Genomic DNA, 20,497 nt, shown 5'->3' on the forward strand with positions numbered 1-20,497 from the left:
CTGACCGTCTGCCGTGGGTGAGTGGACACAGCCAGATCCACACTGCGCCCTGCCTGCCCGTCTGCCGTGGGTGAGTGGACACAGCCAGATCCGCACTGCGCCCTGCCTGACCGTCTGCCGTGGGTGAGTGGACACAGCCAGATCCGCACTGCACCCTGCCTGACCGTCCTTCGTGGGTGAGTGGACGCCGCCAGATGCGCACTGCGCCCTGCCTGCCCGTCTCCCGTGGGTGAGTGGACACAGCCAGATCCGCACTGCGCCCTGCCTGCCCATCTCCCGTGGGTGAGTGGACACAGCCAGATCCGCACTGCGCCCTGCCTGCCCGTCTCCTGTTAGTGAGTGGACACAGCCAGATCCGCACTGCGCCCTGCCTGACCCTCTCCCGTGGGTGAGTGGACACAGCCAGATCCGCACTGCGCCCTGCCTGCCCGTCTCCCGTGGATGAGTGGACACAGCCAGATCCGCACTGCGCCCTGCCTGCCCGTCTCCCGTGGGTGAGCGGACACAGCCAGATCCGCACTGCGCCCTGCCTGACCGTCCTTCGTGGGTGAGTTGACACCGCCAGATCCGCACTGCGCCCTGCCTGCCCGTCTGCCGTGGGCGAGTGGACACAGCCAGATCCGCACTGCGCCCTGCATGCCCGTCTATCGTGGGCGAGTGGACACAGCCAGATCCGCACTGCGCCCTGCCTGACCGTCTGCCGTGGGTGAGTGGACACAGCCAGATCCGCACTGCGCCCTGCCTGACCGCCTGCCGTGGGTGAGTGGACACAGCAAGATCCGCACTGCGCCCTGCCTGCCCGTCTCCCGTGGGCGAGAGGACACAGCCAGATCCGCACTGCGCCCTGCCTGAACGTCTCCCGTGGGTGAGTGGACACAGCCAGATCCGCACTGCGCCTTGCCTGCCTGTCTCACGTGGGTGAGTGGACACAGCCAGATTCGCACTGCGCCCTACCTGCCCGTCTGCCCTGGGTGAGTGGACACAGCCAGATCCGCACTGCGCCCTGCCTGCCCGTCTCCCGTGGGTGAGTGGACACAGCCAGATCCGCACTGCGCCCTGCCTGCCCCTCTGCCGTGGGTGAGTGGACACAGCCAGATCCACACTGCGCCCTGCCTGCCCGTCTGCCGTGGGCGAGCGGACACAGCCAGATCCGCACTGCGCACTGCCTGACCGTCTGCCGTGGGTGAGTGGACACAGCCAGATCCGCACTGCGCCCTGCCTGACCGCCTGTCGTGGGTGAGTGGACACAGCCAGATCCGCACTGCGCCCTGCCTGACCGTCTGCCGTGGGTGAGTGGACACAGCCAGATCCGCACTGCGCCCTGCCTGCCCGTCTCCCGTGGGTGAGTGGACACCGCCAGATCCGCACTGCGCGCTGCCTGCCCGTCTCCCGTCAGTGAGTGGACACAGCCAGATCCGCACTGCGCCCTGCCTGCCCGTCTCCCGTGGGTGAGTGGACACAGCCAGATCCGCACTGCGCGCTACCTGCCCGTCTCCCGTGGGCGAGTGGACACAGCCAGATCCGCACTGCGCCCTGCCTGCCCGTCTGTCGTGGGCGAGTGGACACAGCCAGATCCTCACTGCGCCCTGCCTGACCGTCTGCCGTCGGTGAGTGGACACAGCCAGATCCACACTGCGCCCTGCCTGTCCGTCTGCCGTGGGCGAGTGGAGACAGCCAGATCCGCACTGCGCCCTGCCTGACCGTCTGCCGTGGGTGAGTGGACACAGCCAGATCCGCACTGCCCCCTGCTGACCGCCTGCCGTGGGTGAGTGGACACAGCCAGATCCGCACTGCGCCCTGCCTGCCCGTCTCCCTTGGGCGAGTGGACACAGCCAGATCCGCACTGCGCCCTGCCTGCCCTTCTGCCGTGGGTGAGTGGACACAGCCAGATCCGCACTGCGCCCTGCCTGCCCGTCTCCCGTCAGTGAGTGGACACAGCCAGATCCGCACTGCGCCCTGCCTGCCCGTCTCCCGTGGGTGAGTGGACACAGCCAGATCCGCACTGCGCCCTTCCTGCCTGTCTCCCGTGGGCGAGTAGACACACCCAGATCCGCACTGCGCCCTGCCTGACCGTCTCCCGTGGGTGAGTGGACACAGCCAGATCCGCAGTGCGCCTTGCCTGCCCGTCTCACATGGGTGAGTGGACACAGCCAGATCCGCACTGCACCTTGCATGCCCGTCTCCCGTGGGTGAGTGACACAGCCAGATCCGCACTGCACGCTGCCTGACCGTCCTTCGTGGGTGAGTGGACACCGCCAGATCCGCACTGCGCCCTGCCTGCTCGTCTCCCGTCAGTGAGTGGACACAGCCAGATCCGCACTGCACCCTGCCTGCCCGTCTCCCGTTGGTGAGTGGACACAGCCAGATCCGCACTGCGCCCTGCCTGCCCGTCTGTCGTGGGCGAGTGGACACAGCCAGATCCGCACTGCGCCCTGCCTGACCGTCTGCCGTCGGTGAGTGGACACAGCCAGATCCACACTGCGCCCTGCCTGCCCATCTGCCATGGGCGAGTGGACACAGCCAGATCCGCACTGCGCACTGCCTGACCGTCTTCCGTGGGTGAGTGGACACAGCCAGATCCGCACTGCGCCCTGCCTGACCGCCTGCCGTGGGTGAGTGGACACACCCAGATCCGCACTGCGCCCTGCCTGCCCGTCTGCCGTGGGCGAGTGGACACAGCCAGATCCGCACTGCGCCCTGCCTGACCGTCTGCCGTGGGTGAGTGGACACAGCCAGATCCACACTGCGCCTTGCCTGACCGCCTGCCGTGGGTGAGTGGACACAGCCAGATCCGCACTGCGCCCTGCCTGCCCGTCTCCCGTGGGCGAGTGGACACAGCCAGATCCGCACTGCGCCCTGCCTGCCCTTCTGCCGTGGGCCAGTGGACACAGCCAGATCCGCACTGCGCCCTGCCTGACCGTCTGCCGTGGGTGAGTGGACACAGCCAGATCCACACTGCGCCCTGCATGCCCGTCTGCCGTTGGTGAGTGGACACAGCCAGATCCGCACTGCGCCCTGCCTGACCGTCTGCCGTTGGTGGGTGGACACAGCCAGATCCGCACTGCGCCCTGCCTTACCGCCTGTCGTGGGTGAGTGGTCACAGCCAGATCCGTACTGCGCCCTGCCTGCCCGTCTGCTGTGGGACAGTGGACATAGCCAGATCCACACAGCACCGTCTCTGCCCATCTCCCGTGGGTGAGTGGACACAGCCAGATCCACACTGCGCCCTGCCTGCCCGTCTCCCGTGGGTGAGTGGACACAGCCAGATCCGCACTGCACCTTGCCTGCCCGTCTCCCGTCAGTGAGTGGACACAGCCAGATCCGCACTGCGCCCTGCCTGTCCGTCTCCCGTGGGTGAGTGGACACAGCCAGATCCGCACTGCGCGCTGCCTGCCCGTCTCCCGTGGCCGAGTGGAAACAGCCAGATCCGCACTGCGCGCTGCCTGCCCGTCTGTCGTGGGTGAGTGGACACAGCCAGATCCGCACTGCGCGCTGCCTGCCCGTCTCCAGTGGGCGAGTGGACACAGCCAGATCCGCACTGCGCGCTGCCTGCCCGTCTGTCGTGGGCGAGTGGACACAGCCATATCCGCACTACGCCCTTCCTGACCGTCTGCCGTGGGTGAGTGGACACAGCCAGATCCACACTGCGCCCTGCCTGCCCGTCTCCCGTCAGTGAGTGGACACAGCCAGATCCGCACAGCGCCCTACGTGCCCGTCTTCCGTCAGTGAGTGGACACAGCCAGATCCGCACTGTGCCCTGCCTGCCCGTCTCCCGTGGGTGAGTCGACAGAGCCAGATCCGCACTGCGCGCTGCCTGCCCGTCTCCCGTGGGCGAGTGGAAACAGCCAGATCCGCACTGCGCGCTGCCTGCCCGTCTGTCGTGGGCGAGTGGACACAGCCATATCCGCACTGCGCCCTGCCTGCCCTCTGCCGTGGGTGAGTCGACACAGCCAGATCCGCACTGCGCGCTGCCTGCCCGTCTCCCGTGGGCGAGTGGAAACAGCCAGATCCGCACTGCGCGCTGCCTGCCCGTCTGTCGTGGGCGAGTGGACACAGCCATATCCGCACTGCGCCCTGCCTGCCCTCTGCCGTGGGTGAGTGGACACAGCCAGATCCACACTGCGCCCTGCCTGCCCGACTGCCGTGGGCAGGCGGACACAGCCAGATCCGCACTGCGCAGTGCCTGACCATCTGCCGTGGGTGAGTTTACACAGCCAGATCCGCACTGCGCCCTGCCTGACCGTCTGCCGTGGGTGAGTGGACACAGCCAGATCCACACTGCGCCCTGCCTGCCCGTCTGCCGTGGGTGAGTGGACACAGCCAGATCCGCACTGCGCCCTGCCTGACCGTCTGCCGTGGGTGAGTGGACACAGCCAGATCCGCACTGCACCCTGCCTGACCGTCCTTCGTGGGTGAGTGGACGCCGCCAGATGCGCACTGCGCCCTGCCTGCCCGTCTCCCGTGGGTGAGTGGACACAGCCAGATCCGCACTGCGCCCTGCCTGCCCATCTCCCGTGGGTGAGTGGACACAGCCAGATCCGCACTGCGCCCTGCCTGCCCGTCTCCTGTTAGTGAGTGGACACAGCCAGATCCGCACTGCGCCCTGCCTGACCCTCTCCCGTGGGTGAGTGGACACAGCCAGATCCGCACTGCGCCCTGCCTGCCCGTCTCCCGTGGATGAGTGGACACAGCCAGATCCGCACTGCGCCCTGCCTGCCCGTCTCCCGTGGGTGAGCGGACACAGCCAGATCCGCACTGCGCCCTGCCTGACCGTCCTTCGTGGGTGAGTTGACACCGCCAGATCCGCACTGCGCCCTGCCTGCCCGTCTGCCGTGGGCGAGTGGACACAGCCAGATCCGCACTGCGCCCTGCATGCCCGTCTATCGTGGGCGAGTGGACACAGCCAGATCCGCACTGCGCCCTGCCTGACCGTCTGCCGTGGGTGAGTGGACACAGCCAGATCCGCACTGCGCCCTGCCTGACCGCCTGCCGTGGGTGAGTGGACACAGCAAGATCCGCACTGCGCCCTGCCTGCCCGTCTCCCGTGGGCGAGAGGACACAGCCAGATCCGCACTGCGCCCTGCCTGAACGTCTCCCGTGGGTGAGTGGACACAGCCAGATCCGCACTGCGCCTTGCCTGCCTGTCTCACGTGGGTGAGTGGACACAGCCAGATTCGCACTGCGCCCTACCTGCCCGTCTGCCCTGGGTGAGTGGACACAGCCAGATCCGCACTGCGCCCTGCCTGCCCGTCTCCCGTGGGTGAGTGGACACAGCCAGATCCGCACTGCGCCCTGCCTGCCCCTCTGCCGTGGGTGAGTGGACACAGCCAGATCCACACTGCGCCCTGCCTGCCCGTCTGCCGTGGGCGAGCGGACACAGCCAGATCCGCACTGCCTGACCGTCTGCCGTGGGTGAGTGGACACAGCCAGATCCGCACTGCGCCCTGCCTGACCGCCTGTCGTGGGTGAGTGGACACAGCCAGATCCGCACTGCGCCCTGCCTGACCGTCTGCCGTGGGTGAGTGGACACAGCCAGATCCGCACTGCGCCCTGCCTGCCCGTCTCCCGTGGGTGAGTGGACACCGCCAGATCCGCACTGCGCGCTGCCTGCCCGTCTCCCGTCAGTGAGTGGACACAGCCAGATCCGCACTGCGCCCTGCCTGCCCGTCTCCCGTGGGTGAGTGGACACAGCCAGATCCGCACTGCGCGCTACCTGCCCGTCTCCCGTGGGCGAGTGGACACAGCCAGATCCGCACTGCGCCCTGCCTGCCCGTCTGTCGTGGGCGAGTGGACACAGCCAGATCCTCACTGCGCCCTGCCTGACCGTCTGCCGTCGGTGAGTGGACACAGCCAGATCCACACTGCGCCCTGCCTGTCCGTCTGCCGTGGGCGAGTGGAGACAGCCAGATCCGCACTGCGCCCTGCCTGACCGTCTGCCGTGGGTGAGTGGACACAGCCAGATCCGCACTGCCCCCTGCTGACCGCCTGCCGTGGGTGAGTGGACACAGCCAGATCCGCACTGCGCCCTGCCTGCCCGTCTCCCTTGGGCGAGTGGACACAGCCAGATCCGCACTGCGCCCTGCCTGCCCTTCTGCCGTGGGTGAGTGGACACAGCCAGATCCGCACTGCGCCCTGCCTGCCCGTCTCCCGTCAGTGAGTGGACACAGCCAGATCCGCACTGCGCCCTGCCTGCCCGTCTCCCGTGGGTGAGTGGACACAGCCAGATCCGCACTGCGCCCTTCCTGCCTGTCTCCCGTGGGCGAGTAGACACACCCAGATCCGCACTGCGCCCTGCCTGACCGTCTCCCGTGGGTGAGTGGACACAGCCAGATCCGCAGTGCGCCTTGCCTGCCCGTCTCACATGGGTGAGTGGACACAGCCAGATCCGCACTGCACCTTGCATGCCCGTCTCCCGTGGGTGAGTGACACAGCCAGATCCGCACTGCACGCTGCCTGACCGTCCTTCGTGGGTGAGTGGACACCGCCAGATCCGCACTGCGCCCTGCCTGCTCGTCTCCCGTCAGTGAGTGGACACAGCCAGATCCGCACTGCACCCTGCCTGCCCGTCTCCCGTTGGTGAGTGGACACAGCCAGATCCGCACTGCGCCCTGCCTGCCCGTCTGTCGTGGGCGAGTGGACACAGCCAGATCCGCACTGCGCCCTGCCTGACCGTCTGCCGTCGGTGAGTGGACACAGCCAGATCCACACTGCGCCCTGCCTGCCCATCTGCCATGGGCGAGTGGACACAGCCAGATCCGCACTGCGCACTGCCTGACCGTCTTCCGTGGGTGAGTGGACACAGCCAGATCCGCACTGCGCCCTGCCTGACCGCCTGCCGTGTGTGAGTGGACACAGCCAGATCCGCACTGCGCCCTGCCTGCCCGTCTGCCGTGGGCGAGTGGACACAGCCAGATCCGCACTGCGCCCTGCCTGACCGTCTGCCGTGGGTGAGTGGACACAGCCAGATCCACACTGCGCCTTGCCTGACCGCCTGCCGTGGGTGAGTGGACACAGCCAGATCCGCACTGCGCCCTGCCTGCCCGTCTCCCGTGGGCGAGTGGACACAGCCAGATCCGCACTGCGCCCTGCCTGCCCTTCTGCCGTGGGCCAGTGGACACAGCCAGATCCGCACTGCGCCCTGCCTGACCGTCTGCCGTGGGTGAGTGGACACAGCCAGATCCACACTGCGCCCTGCATGCCCGTCTGCCGTGGGTGAGTGGACACAGCCAGATCCGCACTGCGCCCTGCCTGACCGTCTGCCGTTGGTGGGTGGACACAGCCAGATCCGCACTGCGCCCTGCCTTACCGCCTGTCGTGGGTGAGTGGTCACAGCCAGATCCGTACTGCGCCCTGCCTGCCCGTCTGCTGTGGGACAGTGGACATAGCCAGATCCACACAGCACCGTCTCTGCCCATCTCCCGTGGGTGAGTGGACACAGCCAGATCCGCACTGCGCCTAGCCTACCCGTCTGCCGTGGGCGAGTGGACACAGCCAGATCCATACTGCGCCCTGCCTGACCATCTGCAGTGGGCGAGTGGACACAGCCAGATCCGCACTGCGCCCTGCCTTACCGCCTGTCGTGGGTGAGTGGTCACAGCCAGATCCGTACTGCGCCCTGCCTGCCCGTCTGCCGTGGGACAGTGGACATAGCCAGATCCACACAGCACCGTCTCTGCCCATCTCCCGTGGGAGAGTGGACACAGTCGGATCCGCACTGCGCCCTGCCTGCCTGTCTCCCGTGGGTGAGTGGACACAGCCAGATCCACACTGCGCCGTGCCTGCCCGTCTGCCGTGGGCGAGTGGACACAGCCAGATCCGCACTGCGCACTGCCTGACCGTCTGCCGTGGGTGAGTCGACACAGCCAGATCCGCACTGCGCCCTGCCTGACCGCCTGCCGTGGGTGAGTGGACACAGCCTGATCCGCACTGCGCCCTGCCTGACCGTCTGCCGTGGGTGAGTGGACACAGCCAGATCCACATTGCGCCCTGCCTGCCCGTCTGCCGTGGGCGAGTGGACACAGCCAGATCCGCACTGCGTCCTGCCTGACCGTCTGCCGTCGGTGAGTGTACACAGCCAGATCCACACTGCGCCGTGCCTGCCCGTCTCCCGTGGGCGAGTGGACACAGCCAGATCCGCACTGCGCACTGCCTGACCGTCTGCCGTGGGTGAGTCGACACAGCCAGATCCGCACTGCGCCCTGCCTGCCCGTCTGTCGTGGGCGAGTGGACACAGCCATATCCGCACTGCGCCCTGCCTGCCCGTCTGCCGTGGGTGAGTGGACACAGCCAGATCCGCACTGCGCCCTGCCTGCCCGTCTGCCGTGGGCGAGTGGACACAGCCAGATCCGCACTGCTCCCTGCCTGACCGTCTGCCGTGGGTGAGTGGACACAGCCAGATCCGCACTGCGCCCTGCCTGACCGCCTGCCGTGGGTGAGTGGACACAGCCAGATCCGCACTGCGCCCTGCCTGCCCGTCTCCAGTGGGCGAGTGGACACAGCCAGATCCGCACTGCGCCCTGCCTGCCCGTCTGCCGTGGGCGAGTGGACACAGCCAGATCCGCACTGCGCCCTGCCTGACCGTCTGCCGTGGGTGAGTGGACACAGCCAGATCCGCACTGCACCCTGCCTGACCGCCTGCCGTGGGTGAGTGGACACAGCCAGATCGGCACTGCGCCCTGCCTGCCCGTCACCCGTGGGCGAGTGGACACTGCGAGATCCGCACTGCGCCCTGACTGACCGCCTGCCGTGGGTGAGTGGACACAGCCAGATCAGAACTGCGCCCTGCCTGCCCGTCTCCCGTGGGCTAGTGGACACAGCCAGATCCGCACTGCGCCCTGCCTGCCCTTCTGCCGTGGGTGAGTGGACACAGCCAGATCCGCACTGCGCCCTGCCTGACCGTCTGCCGTGGGCGAGTGGACACAGCCTGATACGCACTGCGCCCTGCCTGCCCGTCTCCCGTGGGCGAGTGGACACAGCCAGATCCGCACTGCGCCCTGCCTGACCGCCTGCCGTGGGTAAGTGGACACAGCCAGATCCGCACTGCGCCCTGCCTGCCCGTCTCCCGTGGGTGAGTGGACACAGCCAGATCCGCACTGCGCCTTGCCTGCCCGTCTCCCGTCAGTGAGTGGACACAGCCAGATCCGCACTGCGCCCTGCCTGCCCGTCTCCCGTGGGCGAGTGGACACAGCCAGATCCGCACTGCGCCCTGCCTGACCGTCTGCCGTGGGTGAGTGGACACAGCCAGATCCGCACTGCGCCCGGCCTCACCGTCTGACGTGGGTGTGTGGACACAGCCAGATCCACACTGCGCCCTGGATGCCCGTCTGCCGTGGGTGAGTGGACACAGCCAGATCCGCACTGCCCCCTGCTGACCGCCTGCCGTGGGTGAGTGGACACAGCCAGATCCGCACTGCGCCCTGCCTGCCCGTCTCCCTTGGGCGAGTGGACACAGCCAGATCCGCACTGCGCCCTGCCTGCCCTTCTGCCGTGGGTGAGTGAACACAGCCAGATCCGCACTGCGCCCTGCCTGCCCGTCTCCCGTCAGTGAGTGGACACAGCCAGATCCGCACTGCGCCCTGCCTGCCCGTCTCCCGTGGGTGAGTGGACACAGCCAGATCCGCACTGCGCCCTTCCTGCCTGTCTCCCGTGGGCGAGTAGACACACCCAGATCCGCACTGCGCCCTGCCTGACCGTCTCCCGTGGGTGAGTGGACACAGCCAGATCCGCAGTGCGCCTTGCCTGCCCGTCTCACATGGGTGAGTGGACACAGCCAGATCCGCACTGCACCTTGCATGCCCGTCTCCCGTGGGTGAGTGGACACAGCCAGATCCACACTGCACGCTGCCTTACCGTCCTTCGTGGGTGAGTGGACACCGCCAGATCCGCACTGCGCCCTGCCTGCTCGTCTCCCGTCAGTGAGTGGACACAGCCAGATCCGCACTGCACCCTGCCTGCCCGTCTCCCGTTGGTGAGTGGACACAGCCAGATCCGCACTGCGCCCTGCCTGCCCGTCTGTCGTGGGCGAGTGGACACAGCCAGATCCGCACTGCGCCCTGCCTGACCGTCTGCCGTCGGTGAGTGGACACAGCCAGATCCACACTGCGCCCTGCCTGCCCATCTGCCATGGGCGAGTGGACACAGCCAGATCCGCACTGCGCACTGCCTGACCGTCTTCCGTGGGTGAGTGGACACAGCCAGATCCGCACTGCGCCCTGCCTGACCGCCTGCCGTGGGTGAGTGGACACAGCCAGATCCGCACTGCGCCCTGCCTGCCCGTCTGCCGTGGGCGAGTGGACACAGCCAGATCCGCACTGCGCCCTGCCTGACCGTCTGCCGTGGGTGAGTGGACACAGCCAGATCCACACTGCGCCTTGCCTGACCGCCTGCCGTGGGTGAGTGGACACAGCCAGATCCGCACTGCGCCCTGCCTGCCCGTCTCACGTGGGCGAGTGGACACAGCCAGATCCGCACTGCGCCCTGCCTGCCCTTCTGCCGTGGGCCAGTGGACACAGCCAGATCCGCACTGCGCCCTGCCTGACCGTCTGCCGTGGGTGAGTGGACACAGCCAGATCCACACTGCGCCCTGCATGCCCGTCTGCCGTGGGTGAGTGGACACAGCCAGATCCGCACTGCGCCCTGCCTGACCGTCTGCCGTTGGTGGGTGGACACAGCCAGATCCGCACTGCGCCCTGCCTTACCGCCTGTCGTGGGTGAGTGGTCACAGCCAGATCCGTACTGCGCCCTGCCTGCCCGTCTGCTGTGGGACAGTGGACATAGCCAGATCCACACAGCACCGTCTCTGCCCATCTCCCGTGGGTGAGTGGACACAGCCAGATCCGCACTGCGCCTAGCCTACCCGTCTGCCGTGGGCGAGTGGACACAGCCAGATCCATACTGCGCCCTGCCTGACCATCTGCAGTGGGCGAGTGGACACAGCCAGATCCGCACTGCGCCCTGCCTTACCGCCTGTCGTGGGTGAGTGGTCACAGCCAGATCCGTACTGCGCCCTGCCTGCCCGTCTGCCGTGGGACAGTGGACATAGCCAGATCCACACAGCACCGTCTCTGCCCATCTCCCGTGGGAGAGTGGACACAGTCGGATCCGCACTGCGCCCTGCCTGCCTGTCTCCCGTGGGTGAGTGGACACAGCCAGATCCACACTGCGCCGTGCCTGCCCGTCTGCCGTGGGCGAGTGGACACAGCCAGATCCGCACTGCGCACTGCCTGACCGTCTGCCGTGGGTGAGTCGACACAGCCAGATCCGCACTGCGCCCTGCCTGACCGCCTGCCGTGGGTGAGTGGACACAGCCTGATCCGCACTGCGCCCTGCCTGACCGTCTGCCGTGGGTGAGTGGACACAGCCAGATCCACATTGCGCCCTGCCTGCCCGTCTGCCGTGGGCGAGTGGACACAGCCAGATCCGCACTGCGTCCTGCCTGACCGTCTGCCGTCGGTGAGTGTACACAGCCAGATCCACACTGCGCCGTGCCTGCCCGTCTCCCGTGGGCGAGTGGACACAGCCAGATCCGCACTGCGCACTGCCTGACCGTCTGCCGTGGGTGAGTCGACACAGCCAGATCCGCACTGCGCCCTGCCTGCCCGTCTGTCGTGGGCGAGTGGACACAGCCATATCCGCACTGCGCCCTGCCTGCCCGTCTGCCGTGGGCAAGTGGACACAGCCAGATCCGCACTACGCCCTGCCTGACCGTCTCCCGTGGGCGAGTGGACACAGCCAGATCCGCACTGCGCCCTGCCTGACCGCCTGCCGTGGGTAAGTGGACACAGCCAGATCCGCACTGCGCCCTGCCTGCCCGTCTCCCGTGGGTGAGTGGACACAGCCAGATCCGCACTGCGCCTTGCCTGCCCGTCTCCCGTCAGTGAGTGGACACAGCCAGATCCGCACTGCGCCCTGCCTGCCCGTCTCCCGTGGGCGAGTGGACACAGCCAAATCCGCACTGCGCCCTGCCTGACCGTCTGCCGTGGGTGAGTGGACACAGCCAGATCCGCACTGCGCCCGGCCTCACCGTCTGACGTGGGTGTGTGGACACAGCCAGATCCACACTGCGCCCTGGATGCCCGTCTGCCGTGGGTGAGTGGACACAGCCAGATCCGCACTGCGCCCTGCCTGACCGTCTCCCGTGGATGATTGGACACAGCCAGATCCGCACTGCGCCCTGCCTGCCCGTCTCCCGGGGGGGAGTGGACACAGCCAGATCCGCACTGTGCCTTGCCTGCCCGTCTCCCGTCAGTGAATGGACACAGCCAGATCCGCACTGCGCCCTGCCTGCCCGTCTCCCGTGGGCGAGTGGACACAGCCAGATCCGCACTGCGCCCTGCCTGCCCGTCTCCCGTGGGTGAGTGGACACAGCCAGATCCGCACTGCACCTTGCCTGCCCGTCTCCCGTCAGTGAGTGGACACAGCCAGATCCGCACTGCGCCCTGCCTGTCCTTCTCCCGTGGGTGAGTGGACATAGCCAGATCCGCACTGCGCGCTGCCTGCCCGTCTCCCGTGGGCGAGTGGAAACAGCGAGATCCGCACTGCGCGCTGCCTGCCCGTCTGTCGTGGGTGAGTGGACACAGCCAGATCCGCACTGCGCGCTGCCGGCCCGTCTCCCGTGGGCGAGTGGACACAGCCAGATCCGCACTGCGCGCTGCCTGCCCGTCTGTTGTGGGCGAGTGGACACAGCCAGATCCGCACTGCGCGCTGCCTGCCCGTCTCCCGTCAGTGAGTGGACACAGCCAGATCCGCACTGCGCCCTGCCTGCCCGTCTCCCGTGGGTGAGTGGACACAGCCAGATCCGCACTGCGCGCTGCGTGCCCGTCTCCCGTGGGCGAGTGGACACAGCCAGATCCGCACTGCGCCCTGCCTGCCCGTCTGTCGTGGGCGAGTGGACACAGCCAGATCCTCACTGCGCCCTGCCTGACCGTCTGCCGTCGGTGAGTGGACACAGCCAGATCCACACTGCGCCCTGCCTGTCCGTCTGCCGTGGGCGAGTGGAGACAGCCAGATCCGCACTGCGCCCTGCCTGACCGTCTGCCGTGGGTGAGTGGACACAGCCAGATCCGCACTGCCCCCTGCTGACCGCCTGCCGTGGGTGAGTGGACACAGCCAGATCCGCACTGCGCCCTGCCTGCCCGTCTCCCTTGGGCGAGTGGACACAGCCAGATCCGCACTGCGCCCTGCCTGCCCTTCTGCCGTGGGTGAGTGGACACAGCCAGATCCGCACTGCGCCCTGCCTGCCCGTCTCCCGTCAGTGAGTGGACACAGCCAGATCCGCACTGCGCCCTGCCTGCCCGTCTCCCGTGGGTGAGTGGACACAGCCAGATCCGCACTGCGCCCTTCCTGCCTGTCTCCCGTGGGCGAGTAGACACACCCAGATCCGCACTGCGCCCTGCCTGACCGTCTCCCGTGGGTGAGTGGACACAGCCAGATCCGCAGTGCGCCTTGCCTGCCCGTCTCACATGGGTGAGTGGACACAGCCAGATCCGCACTGCACCTTGCATGCCCGTCTCCCGTGGGTGAGTGGACACAGCCAGATCCGCACTGCACGCTGCCTGACCGTCCTTCGTGGGTGAGTGGACACCGCCAGATCCGCACTGCGCCCTGCCTGCTCGTCTCCCGTCAGTGAGTGGACACAGCCAGATCCGCACTGCACCCTGCCTGCCCGTCTCCCGTTGGTGAGTGGACACAGCCAGATCCGCACTGCGCCCTGCCTGCCCGTCTGTCGTGGGCGAGTGGACACAGCCAGATCCGCACTGCGCCCTGCCTGACCGTCTGCCGTCGGTGAGTGGACACAGCCAGATCCACACTGCGCCCTGCCTGCCCATCTGCCATGGGCGAGTGGACACAGCCAGATCCGCACTGCGCACTGCCTGACCGTCTTCCGTGGGTGAGTGGACACAGCCAGATCCGCACTGCGCCCTGCCTGACCGCCTGCCGTGGGTGAGTGGACACAGCCAGATCCGCACTGCGCCCTGCCTGCCCGTCTGCCGTGGGCGAGTGGACACAGCCAGATCCGCACTGCGCCCTGCCTGACCGTCTGCCGTGGGTGAGTGGACACAGCCAGATCCACACTGCGCCTTGCCTGACCGCCTGCCGTGGGTGAGTGGACACAGCCAGATCCGCACTGCGCCCTGCCTGCCCGTCTCCCGTGGGCGAGTGGACACAGCCAGATCCGCACTGCGCCCTGCCTGCCCTTCTGCCGTGGGCCAGTGGACACAGCCAGATCCGCACTGCGCCCTGCCTGACCGTCTGCCGTGGGTGAGTGGACACAGCCAGATCCACACTGCGCCCTGCATGCCCGTCTGCCGTGGGTGAGTGGACACAGCCAGATCCGCACTGCGCCCTGCCTGACCGTCTGCCGTTGGTGGGTGGACACAGCCAGATCCGCACTGCGCCCTACCTTACCGCCTGTCGTGGGTGAGTGGTCACAGCCAGATCCGTACTGCGCCCTGCCTGCCCGTCTGCTGTGGGACAGTGGACATAGCCAGATCCACACAGCACCGTCTCTGCCCATCTCCCGTGGGTGAGTGGACACAGCCCGATCCGCACTGCGCCTAGCCTACCCGTCTGCCGTGGGCGAGTGGACACAGCCAGATCCATACTGCGCCCTGCCTGACCATCTGCAGTGGCGAGTGGACACAGCCAGATCCGCACTGCGCCCTGCCTTACCGCCTGTCGTGGGTGAGTGGTCACAGCCAGATCCGTACTGCGCCCTGCCTGCCCGTCTGCCGTGGGACAGTGGACATAGCCAGATCCACACAGCACCGTCTCTGCCCATCTCCCGTGGGAGAGTTTACACAGTCGGATCCGCACTGCGCCCTGCCTGCCTGTCTCCCGTGGGTGAGTGGACACAGCCAGATCCACACTGCGCCGTGCCTGCCCGTCTGCCGTGGGCGAGTGGACACAGCCAGATCCGCACTGCGCACTGCCTGACCGTCTGCCGTGGGTGAGTCGACACAGCCAGATCCGCACTGCGCCCTGCCTGACCGTCCTTCGTGGGTGAGTGGACACCGCCAGATCTGCAGTGCGCCCTGCCTGCCCGTCTCCCGTTGGTGAGTGGACACAGCCAGATCCGCACTGCACCTTGCCTGCCCGTCTCCCGTCATTGAGTGGACACAGCCAGATCCGCACTGTGCCCTGCCTGCCCGTCTCCCGTTGGTGAGTGGACAAGCCAGATCCGCACTGCGCGCTGCCTGCCCGTCTGTCGTGGGCGAGTGGACACAGCCATATCCGCACTGCGCCCTGCCTGCCCGTCTGCCGTGGGTGAGTGGACACAGCCAGATCCACACTGCGCCCTGCCTGCCCGTCTGCCGTGGGAGAGCGGACACAGCCAGATCCGCACTGCGCACTGCCTGACCGTCTGCCGTGGGTGAGTGGACACAGCCAGATCCGCACTGCGCCCTGCCTGACCGCCTGTCGTGGGTGAGTGGACACAGCCAGATCCGCACTGCACCCTGCCTGACCGTCTGCCGTGGGTGAGTGGACACAGCCAGATCCACACTGCGCCCTGCCTGCCCGTCTGCCGTGGGTGACTGGACACAGCCAGATCCGCACTGCGCCCTGCCTGACCGTCTCCCGTGGGTGAGTGGACACAGCCAGATCCGCACTGCGCCTTGCCTGCCCGTCTCACGTGGGTGAGTGGACACAGCCAGATCCGCACTGCGCCCTACCTGCCCGTCTCCCGTGGGTGAGTGGACACAGCCAGATCCGCACTGCACCCTGCCTGACCGTCCTTCGTGGGTGAGTGGACACCGCCAGATCCGCACTGCGCCCTGCCTGCCCGTCTCCCGTGGGTGAGTGGACACATCCAGATCCGCACTGCGCCCTGCCTGGCCGTCTCCCATCAGTGAGTGGACACAGCCAGATCCGCACTGCGCCCTGCCTGCCCGTCTCCCGTGGGTGAGTGGACACAGCCAGATCCGCACTGCGCGCTGCCTGCCCGTCTCCCGTGGGCGAGTGGACACAGCCAGATCCGCACTGCGCCCTGCCTGACCGTCTGCCGTGGGTGAGTGGACACAGCCAGATCCGCCCTGCGCCCTGCCTACCCGTCTCCCGTTGGTGAGTGGACACAGCCAGATCCGCACTGCGCCTTGCCTGCCCGTCTCCCGTCGGTGAGTGGACACAGCCAGATCCACACTGTGCCCTGCCTGCCCGTCTCCCGTGGGCGAGTGGACTCAGCCAGATCCGCACTGCGCCCTGCCTTCCCGTCTGCCGTGGGTGAGTGGACACAGCCAGATCCGCACTGCGCCCTGCCTGCCCGTCTGCCGTGGGTGAGTGGACACAGCCACATCCGCACTGCGCCCTGCCTAACCGCCTGCCGTGGTTGAGTGGACACAGCCAGATCCGCACTGTGCCCTGCCTGCCCGTCTCCCCTGGGCGAGTGGACACAGCCAGATCCGCACTGCGCCCTGCCTGCCCGTCTGCCGTGGGTGAGTGGACACAGCCAGATCCGCACTGCGCCCTGCCTGCCCGTCTCCCGTGGGTGAGTGGACACAGCCAGTTCCGCACTGCGCGCTGCCTGCCCGTCTCCCGTGGGCGAGTGGAAACAGCCAGATCCGCACTGCGCGCTGCCTGCCCGTCTGTCGTGGGCGAGTGGACACAGCCATATCCGCACTGCTCCCTGCCTGCCCGTCTCCCGTGGGTGAGTGGACACAGCCAGATCCACACTGCGCCCTGCCTACCCGTCTGCCGTGGGCGAGTGGACACAGCCAGATCCGCACTGCGCCCTGCCTGACCCTCTCCCGTGGGTGAGTGGACACAGCCAGATCCGTACTGCGCCCTGCCTGCCCGTCTCCCGTGGGTGAGTGGACACAGCCAGATCCGCACTGCGCCCTGCCTGCCCGTCTCCCGTGGGTGAGCGGACACAGCCAGATCCGCACTGCGCGCTGCCTGCCTGTCTCCCGTGGGCGATTGGACACAGCCAGATCCTCACTGCGCGCTGCCTGCCCGTCTGTCGTGGGCGAGTGGACACAGCCATATCCGCACTACGCCCTGCCTGCCCGTCTGTCGTGGGTGAGTGGACACAGCCAGATCCGCACTGCGCCCTGCTTGCCCGTCTCCTGTGGGCAAGTGGACACAGCCAGATACGCACTGCGCGCTGCCTGCCCGTCTCCCGTGTGCGAGTGGACACAGCCAGATCCACACTGCGCCCTGCCTGCCCGTCTCCCGTGGGTGAGTGGACACAGCCAGATCCGCACTGCACCTTGCCTGCCCGTCTCCCGTCAGTGAGTGGACACAGCCAGATCCGCACTGCGCCCTGCCTGTCCGTCTCCCGTGGGTGAGTGGACACAGCCAGATCCGCACTGCGCGCTGCCTGCCCGTCTCCCGTGGCCGAGTGGAAACAGCCAGATCCGCACTGCGCGCTGCCTGCCCGTCTGTCGTGGGTGAGTGGACACAGCCAGATCCGCACTGCGCGCTGCCTGCCCGTCTCCAGTGGGCGAGTGGACACAGCCAGATCCGCACTGCGCGCTGCCTGCCCGTCTGTCGTGGGCGAGTGGACACAGCCATATCCGCACTACGCCCTTCCTGACCGTCTGCCGTGGGTGAGTGGACACAGCCAGATCCACACTGCGCCCTGCCTGCCCGTCTCCCGTCAGTGAGTGGACACAGCCAGATCCGCACAGCGCCCTACGTGCCCGTCTTCCGTCAGTGAGTGGACACAGCCAGATCCGCACTGTGCCCTGCCTGCCCGTCTCCCGTGGGTGAGTCGACACAGCCAGATCCGCACTGCGCGCTGCCTGCCCGTCTCCCGTGGGCGAGTGGAAACAGCCAGATCCGCACTGCGCGCTGCCTGCCCGTCTGTCGTGGGCGAGTGGACACAGCCATATCCGCACTGCGCCCTGCCTGCCCTCTGCCGTGGGTGAGTCGACACAGCCAGATCCGCACTGCGCGCTGCCTGCCCGTCTCCCGTGGGCGAGTGGAAACAGCCAGATCCGCACTGCGCGCTGCCTGCCCGTCTGTCGTGGGCGAGTGGACACAGCCATATCCGCACTGCGCCCTGCCTGCCCTCTGCCGTGGGTGAGTGGACACAGCCAGATCCACACTGCGCCCTGCCTGCCCGACTGCCGTGGGCAGGCGGACACAGCCAGATCCGCACTGCGCAGTGCCTGACCATCTGCCGTGGGTGAGTTTACACAGCCAGATCCGCACTGCGCCCTGCCTGACCGTCTGCCGTGGGTGAGTGGACACAGCCAGATCCACACTGCGCCCTGCCTGCCCGTCTGCCGTGGGTGAGTGGACACAGCCAGATCCGCACTGCGCCCTGCCTGACCGTCTGCCGTGGGTGAGTGGACACAGCCAGATCCGCACTGCACCCTGCCTGACCGTCCTTCGTGGGTGAGTGGACGCCGCCAGATGCGCACTGCGCCCTGCCTGCCCGTCTCCCGTGGGTGAGTGGACACAGCCAGATCCGCACTGCGCCCTGCCTGCCCATCTCCCGTGGGTGAGTGGACACAGCCAGATCCGCACTGCGCCCTGCCTGCCCGTCTCCTGTTAGTGAGTGGACACAGCCAGATCCGCACTGCGCCCTGCCTGACCCTCTCCCGTGGGTGAGTGGACACAGCCAGATCCGCACTGCGCCCTGCCTGCCCGTCTCCCGTGGATGAGTGGACACAGCCAGATCCGCACTGCGCCCTGCCTGCCCGTCTCCCGTGGGTGAGCGGACACAGCCAGATCCGCACTGCGCCCTGCCTGACCGTCCTTCGTGGGTGAGTTGACACCGCCAGATCCGCACTGCGCCCTGCCTGCCCGTCTGCCGTGGGCGAGTGGACACAGCCAGATCCGCACTGCGCCCTGCATGCCCGTCTATCGTGGGCGAGTGGACACAGCCAGATCCGCACTGCGCCCTGCCTGACCGTCTGCCGTGGGTGAGTGGACACAGCCAGATCCGCACTGCGCCCTGCCTGACCGCCTGCCGTGGGTGAGTGGACACAGCAAGATCCGCACTGCGCCCTGCCTGCCCGTCTCCCGTGGGCGAGAGGACACAGCCAGATCCGCACTGCGCCCTGCCTGAACGTCTCCCGTGGGTGAGTGGACACAGCCAGATCCGCACTGCGCCTTGCCTGCCTGTCTCACGTGGGTGAGTGGACACAGCCAGATTCGCACTGCGCCCTACCTCCCCGTCTCCCGTGGGTGAGTGGACACAGCCAGATGCGCACTGCGCCCTGCCTGCCCGTCTCCCGTGGGCGAGTGGACACAGCCATATCCGCACTGCGCCCTGCCTGCCCGTCTCCCCTGGGCGAGTGGACACAGCCAGATCCGCACTGCGCCCTGCCTGACCGTCTGCCGTGTGTGAGTGGACACAGCCAGATCCGCACAGCGCCCTGCCTTACCGCCTGTCGTGGGTGAGTGGTCACAGCCAGATCCGTACTGCGCCCTGCCTGCTCGTCTGCCGTGGGTCAGTGGAAATAGCCAGATCCACACAGCACCGTCTCTGCCCATCTCCCGTGGGTGAGTGGACACAGCCGGATCTGCACTGCGCCCTGCCTGCCTGTCTCCCGTGGGTGAGTGGACACAGCCAGATCGGCACTGCGCCCTGCCTGACCGTCTGCCGTGGGTGAGTGGACACAGCCAGATCCGCACTGCGCCCTGCCTGACCGTCTGCCGTGGGTGAGTGGACACAGCCAGATCCGCACTGCGCCCTGCCTGCCCGTTTCCCGTCAGTGAGTGGACACAGCCAGATCCGCACTGCGCACTGCCTGCCCGTCTCCCGTGGGTGAGTGGACACAGCCAGATCCGCACTGCGCCCTGCCTGCCCGTCTCCCGTGGGCGAGTGGACACAGCCAGATCCGCACTGCGCCCTGCGTGCCCGTCTGTCGTGGGCGAGTGGACACAGCCAGATCCGCACTGCGCACTGCCTTACCATCTGCCGTGTGTTAGTTTACACAGCCAGATCCGCACTGCGCCCTGCCTGACCGCCTGTCGTGGGTGAGTGGACACAGCCAGATCCGCACTGCACCCTGCCTGACCGTCTGCCGTGGGTGAGTGGACACAGCCAGATCCACACTGCGCCCTGCCTGCCCGTCTGCCGTGGGTGAGTGGACACAGCCAGATCCGCACTGCGCCCTGCCTGACCGTCTCCCGTGGGTGAGTGGACACAGCCAGATCCGCACTGCACCCTGCCTGACCGTCCTTCGTGGGTGAGTGGACGCCGCCAGATCCGCACTGCGCCCTACCTGCCCGTCTCCCGTGGGTGAGTGGACACAGCCAGTTCCGCCCTGCGCCCTGCCTGCCCGTCTCCCGTGGGTGAGTGGACACAGCCAGATCCGCACTGCGCGCTGCCTGCCTGTCTCCCGTGGGCGAGTGGACACAGCCAGATCCGCACTGCGCCCTGCCTGACCGTCTGCCGTGGGTGAGTGGACACAGCCAGATCCGCATTGCGCCCGGCCTGCCCGTCTCCCGTGGGTGAGTGGACACAGCCAGATCCGCACTGCGCCTTGCCTGCCCGTCTCCCGTCAGTGAGTGGACACAGCCAGATCCGCACTGCGCCCTGCCTCCC

The sequence above is a fragment of the Microcebus murinus genome, chromosome 15 (genome assembly GCF_040939455.1).
Source record: "Microcebus murinus isolate Inina chromosome 15, M.murinus_Inina_mat1.0, whole genome shotgun sequence".
In the NCBI taxonomy this organism is placed as follows: Eukaryota; Metazoa; Chordata; class Mammalia; order Primates; family Cheirogaleidae; genus Microcebus; species Microcebus murinus.